We start from the raw sequence: 6,311 nt of genomic DNA, 5'->3' as shown, positions 1-6,311 counted from the left end.
CAAGGGTCGCAACCTACGGCCCGCCATGCGAAATCGTCCGGCCCGAGACGTATTAATCAGTTATCAGTAAATGTACAACATCCATCAATTAGAAAGCTGTTTGTAGTTTTGGGAAAAACTGTACCCTCTGAATCAGCCTGTCGCCAAAAAGTATTTGAATTGAGTGAAGCAGACAATCAAAGATTGCTGGATAAATTGAGTGAAAAAGAATTGTTTTTTGTGACATTAAGACATTAAGGTGTCTGTCCTCGCAAATTCATGGAAGAAAATCTTAGAGGACAAAGATTCAGAGGCCAACTTTGAAGGAATAGAGGCAGGAGATTTTCTCCAAATGTTGCAGCGTGGTGGGGAGGTATCCACCTCCATCGATGATATAACAGACTGGCTGGACGAATTAGATCTGGACCCAGGGTATCAGTTCATGTCTGAGGCCGACATAGTGGCATCTGTGGTGGATGGTGGAGAAGAGGAAAGCAGTGACGAGGAAGAGGCGATTGAAGTCCCCAAGGTGAAGTTGTCAACTCTACGGAGTTATATCGATGCCCTCATTGATTACTCCGCCTACAGCCAACTACCTGAGATGGCGCACCAATATGGGAAGCTCAGGATGATCAGGGAGCATATCATCAAAGAACAGCATATGGGGGGTCGCCAGACAAAAATCAACAGCTTCTTTGCCCCTAGCCGCCCTGTTCAACATGGTGCTCCAGCCAACCCATCTGTGTCGTCTCCATCTCTCTTACGCATCCCACCTGCCCCTGAAAATCTGAACAATGATTTCAACTTTGAACAATGAACAACAATGATTTAAGTTGTGTACTGTAAATGTACCTGTGTACTGTAGTCGCGCAGGCTATACAAAATACAAACAAGGAACGCATTTCATGTGTCTTTAAACTGCTACTGTGTTGTACTGTGCAGTATTTGGTTTATTAAGCGTGAGCATCTGCGCAGTATAAACATGTTTGGTACGCGTAATACATCTCTCCATCAAAGTACTGTAGTGTTTTATCGTAGGCGTGTTTTCCAAGCAAAAGCTAGAATTTGCGGTGACAGATGGTCTACGCTAGAGGTGACGAACCTGCGGCCCGCCAAACAATTTTGTGCGGCCCACCAAACGATTTGACAAACGCCCATACATGCAAGGCATACAGGACTTATAGGAAATTTAGGGTTGCCATACCGTCCGGAAAATTCCGGACATGTCCGGAATTTAGGGTTAAATTTTGCGTCCGGGAGACCAGCAGTCTTGAACGAAGCGTCCGGTGAGACCAGCAGTCTTGAACTTTCTTTCACCTGTTTCTAATCTTTGCGCAATGCGATATCAAAAGCTGATAGCACAATTGAGTCGCAGCAGTATGTCTTCAATAGATTGCCGCACTCAATCGATGTATTTTTTGCGGCCGCGGGAGCAGCTAAAAATCTGCCAAATGAAGCGGTTGTGCTTCAATGCTAATTATTATGCAAAATGTTAAAAAAATTGTGCGGCCCGCTTGCTCAGCCGTAACTGACAAAGTGGCCCGCGTCATCGAATAGGTTCGTCACCCCTGGTCTACGCTATAGCAGAGTACTTGACTGTACACTGTACAGTAGTGGGAGTACGGTATTTTCGATTAACGGACTTTTTCCAGCAACGGACTGCTGCTGGTCCGCATTTGTCCGTTAAATCGAGGGTTGACTGTACATAAACTTGACGATGTGGTGAAAGAACTCAAAATTAACAGAGAGCAAGTGAATTTATTGATATCTGACGCAGCAGCTTACATGTGCTGCGCTGGAAAAGTCTTAAGAGGTATATCCTAAACTGCTGCATGTAACATGTGTTGCGCACCTACTGCACAAATGCGCCTTGAAAATAAAAGCCTCCTACCCCGAAGTAGACAATTTGATTGCAAAGGTGAAAGCAATTATCTCCAAGAACAGAAGCAGAGCTGCTGATTTCGATTCATGTGGCATACCACCACAGCCCATAGGTACTCGTTGGAGTAGCTGGTTGAATGCTGCTCAATATAATGCCGAGAGACTTCCACAAGTGAAAGAAATAGTCAATGCATGGGAAGGTGAAGGAGTTATTGTAAAGAGCGTTAAAAATTCAGTCAACGATCCAAAGTTGACTAGTCAGTTAACAGAAATATGCCTCCACTACAACAATATTTCAAACTTAAAACTCAAAATGGAAAGTTGTACGTACACCATCAAACAGGCCCATGCTGATCTAAATGCCCTTGATTTCGGAAAAGATCCGCTTGAGCTAAAAAATTACATTAAGAAGCGATTGGACAAAAACGATGTGAAACAAATTATGGAGCTACAAAGACAAGACATTTCACCAGCGCTTTATGCAAAACTGCAGAAGTGTGAACCCACATCAGCATCTGTGGAGCGCTCATTTTCCTTACTAAAGTCATTATTACGTCCAAATCGTAACTTCAAAGACTCTAACATTCCACACTACATGAAACTGCACTACAACAGTGGTTTAAAATAAAAATGGATGTGTATTACTGTTATGTTGCGTATGTTTAACTCTTTAGTTCCGTGAGTGACGTTGTTCGCATGTGAAAATGCACGATTTTCACATAAAGTCATATTATTGATTTTTTAAGGTCATATAAAAATGGCCCTAGTTATCACAAGAATACGGCCCGCCGTTTCTTATTGAGTTTCAAACTGCAGTGTTAGGCACTGTTTAAATCGTTTGTGGTATTGTTACCCCATAAGTACGACGTACTAGTCTATTGTTATTATTATTGTCTATTGCAAGCACATATCAACTAACAACGATTCTAGGTAATTCGGATGTGCTGAGCTCGAATATGTCAGAAACTACTACAACAATGACCATGGCTGGAAAACTACTGATTTTGAATCCGAATAGCTCGATGTGACTTTGTGAAGTAAGATGCCGGAAACCGCCTTGCGCACTCTGAGCTCCTGTATGAAAATGCAGTGTAAATATATTTTGGAATCTTGAAAATATTTTACCATTTACATTTTAAAGGAGCTGCTTAGTTTGTCATGATGAAAACATCATATGTGCCCTGACCATCCAATTGTCGACTTGCCTACTAATTAGCCTCAGGTGCAAATCACGTTAGCATGCATTTGCAGTATGCAAATAGTTTGCTTTGTGTACGATGTTGGACATGTGACCACAAACTTTGAATGCCCGCTGAGTTTGTATGTTAAGTTGGTAACCTTGTAAGTTTTTTAGTGAACGCGAAGTCATGCCAATCAGTTTCTTGATGAGACTCACCTTGTGCAGCCGTACGTAACAGTGCGCATAGTTACAGTTCATTGTGAACACAAGCACAAATTTTACATGAATTCAATCTTTGTTGAAACATAGACTAAAAACATATCCAAACAAAACATTTCCTGTCCTGTTCACATGAAGGAAGGATTTGATTCGAGTATTATTACGTTTCTTTTTCAATCAGGAACTATTTTTTGACAGTTTCAAACTTTTCTACAAGTGCTGGGTATAATAGTGGTAACGAACGAACACAAAATTGATTATGTATGTCTTTGTCTAAAGTGGAATTAGGACTTGCTTGATCTTAGAAGCATGTTCCCATAAGGGTACGACACTCTTGCACTTCGTCGCGGTGTCATACGAGAGAAAAAAACGACAGGCTGACTGGGAAAGTGGGGAGAAGTCTGTAGCTTTACCTCGGGAGACAAGACATTTCATTTTCAAACAAGTTATTTTACAGTTACAGCTCATTTTGGTTTGAAGCACACTGTATTTGTTGAAATGTGGATAAAGATTGCTTTAGCGTCAGTTCTGTTGTCGTAGGCCCACATGGGGTGTAAAATATTGTTCCAGCACCCTTTAAGGTGCGTTTCCAGAATTGTTTCGCGTCATGGAAGAATCCCACCTATTTCACAGTCGCTTTCTGCCCTGTTGTAAGTATGTACAGTATAACCAGAAGATGCGCAAAAGAAGTACGACACTAAATCATGCAGGTCCCAAGAGTTGGTACAAAATCATACGCAGTTTATAATCATCATGGTATATTCTGGATGATTTTTTTTGAAATTTTTCCATCTACCGTACGTATCTGTTCGAAAGATCTTGGACATTTCCTGCTCATGACTTGTGTTGTGTTGGGCAGTTTGCCGAAACCATTTTTTATATGTTTGGAAGGTTCTTCACTTCGACCAATTTCTTAAAGTTAAACGAAGTGTTGAAGACACATTCCGTGTGGTTTCAGTTTGTGTAGCAGAGTTGGATCAATTACAATAATTCAGTTCGATTACAATTACTCCGTGCTAAAAATATCAAATTACAATTACTGTTAAACATGTAATTGATTAATCATAAATTCAACTTCGGCAGAGAGGTGCTCTTTGAGAACCGTAGCGACGTAATTAGCAACAATCACAAACTATTCGTGATACGTAGAATACCCTTTAAAACTATTCCTAATCATGAGTACTGAAAAATACAAACACAGAAAAATTTTTTAAGCAACTCTTAACAACCAAAAGTTTGAGCGACTAGCAACGAGTAGGCTACAAGACAGGCAATGAAATGTAATCAAACGATAGCGGTAAGGCGTCAGCGATAAGGTGTGTAAAATTAAAATATGTAAAGCAAAGAAGCTCCTGGTATCTACAAATTACAAAATTTTGGTTCGCATTTACCTTTTCACTTGCTCAAAAACTGTTGAATTGCATTTGATGAACATTAGGGTGCAAAAAGTTTCTGGCCCCAGTAAATTTCTTCTTGCCGTATAAGAATTACCCGCGATTGAAAATATTCTTTCTGACGGGGCTGATGTTGCTGTTAGTCCCAAATAATCCATGGCTAAAGTAGCAAGCGTGGGAAATTCTTCTGACTTCTTCCAATACATTAGTGGGTCTTCATCGAAATGCATGGTTTCTACCCCCAAATAGCTGTCGACTTCACTTATTGAATTTCTTGGTCTTTTCTTTTTTAAGCCTTCTGCCATAAAGTTAAATAGCTTTGGCTTTTTGCAGGGTTTTCATCCTCTGTGCTACATACAACTATTTTCGTCATCCTTGCCACATGAGTTTTTAGCAAACGTATTGCTTCTTCTTTTTCAACGTCATCTTCAATCCAGCTGTTTTTAAATCGTAGATCAAGAAGAGATGCAAGTCTGTTGTCCGGAGAATTTATATATGGCAACAACCTTTTAGAAACAGAGTCTTTAAGATTACCTGCCAGTTTCTGGCAATAGTGGAGATTTGAGTTTTTTAGTTGTTCCATTGCTTTCAGTAAGCCAAGCACTACCGGACAAATGCAAGAGGATGTTACAATATTTTCTTTAACTTGCTGCATTGCTTCCTTGACAGGCAGTAGCACACACGAGCTCACTCAATGCCAAATAATCTTGATTTGTTATTTTTTCCCGTGACTGGATCAAGGTGAGAGCCGCGTTAACTTCTTCGTGATCCTTTAAGACACTTTGCAACATAACAAGCTGCGAATTCCATCTTGTCACATTCTGTGCTCTTAACGTTATTTTTGTACGTTGCAAATAAGAGGGGGCATTTACAGATTTTCTTACTGAATTTACAATTTTGGCCACCTTTCCCAGCTGCTTCCCAACGGAAGACTTACTCTTTCTGGTAAGTAAGTGAGAAGAGCATGTAAATCAGCACCCTCCTCGGACATTTCTTGTTCAGGATCAGGTTTGAACTGTTTCTCATTGTCCTCATTGATTTCTTCACCAGTCAGTTTTATGCAGTGTGAACTCAGGAAGGGAAACCTGAAATGCTTTTATCATGGAGGAAGCATTGCCGTCCTAAAAATGAGTCCACTGCCAGGACAAAGCTGCGTAGCTTCCATTCTGCATCAACAAAATGCATAGTGATGCCCAAGAAACTTGTCATGTAAACATTTGACAAACGTGCAAGTTCACGTCTCATCTCTTCTTCCATTTGCTGAATAACCGTTGGTATAAGGGAATTTCTAAATGTGGAGCGGCTTGGTATTACATATCTTGGTTCAGCAGTCAACAACAGATTTCTGAATGTTTGAATATCAACAATACTTAATGGTAACTGATCACAAGCTATTGATTTGAGTAGAGCCTTTGTTAATGCTTTGTGAGTGACATCATATGAAGGAAATCGCTGGGTATAAGTTTGAAAAAATGACTTGATAGGTGGTTGACTCTGATCTACCTTTGTCTTCTTCGTGTTTTCCTGGTGTTTATATATTTAGGATAAAGATCGGGAGAACATCTCTTCAAATGCGTGATCAAGTTTGATGAAGCCTTGGTTGAAAACTTGAATTTCTTTTTGCAATTGTTGGAGCAAGCCTCAGTACTGGTCAAAGA

The sequence above is a fragment of the Clavelina lepadiformis genome, chromosome 4 (assembly GCF_947623445.1).
Source record: "Clavelina lepadiformis chromosome 4, kaClaLepa1.1, whole genome shotgun sequence".
NCBI classification, from domain to species: Eukaryota; Metazoa; Chordata; class Ascidiacea; order Aplousobranchia; family Clavelinidae; genus Clavelina; species Clavelina lepadiformis.
The sequence above is the reverse complement of the archived record's forward strand: the minus strand, read 5'-3'. Positions refer to the sequence as shown.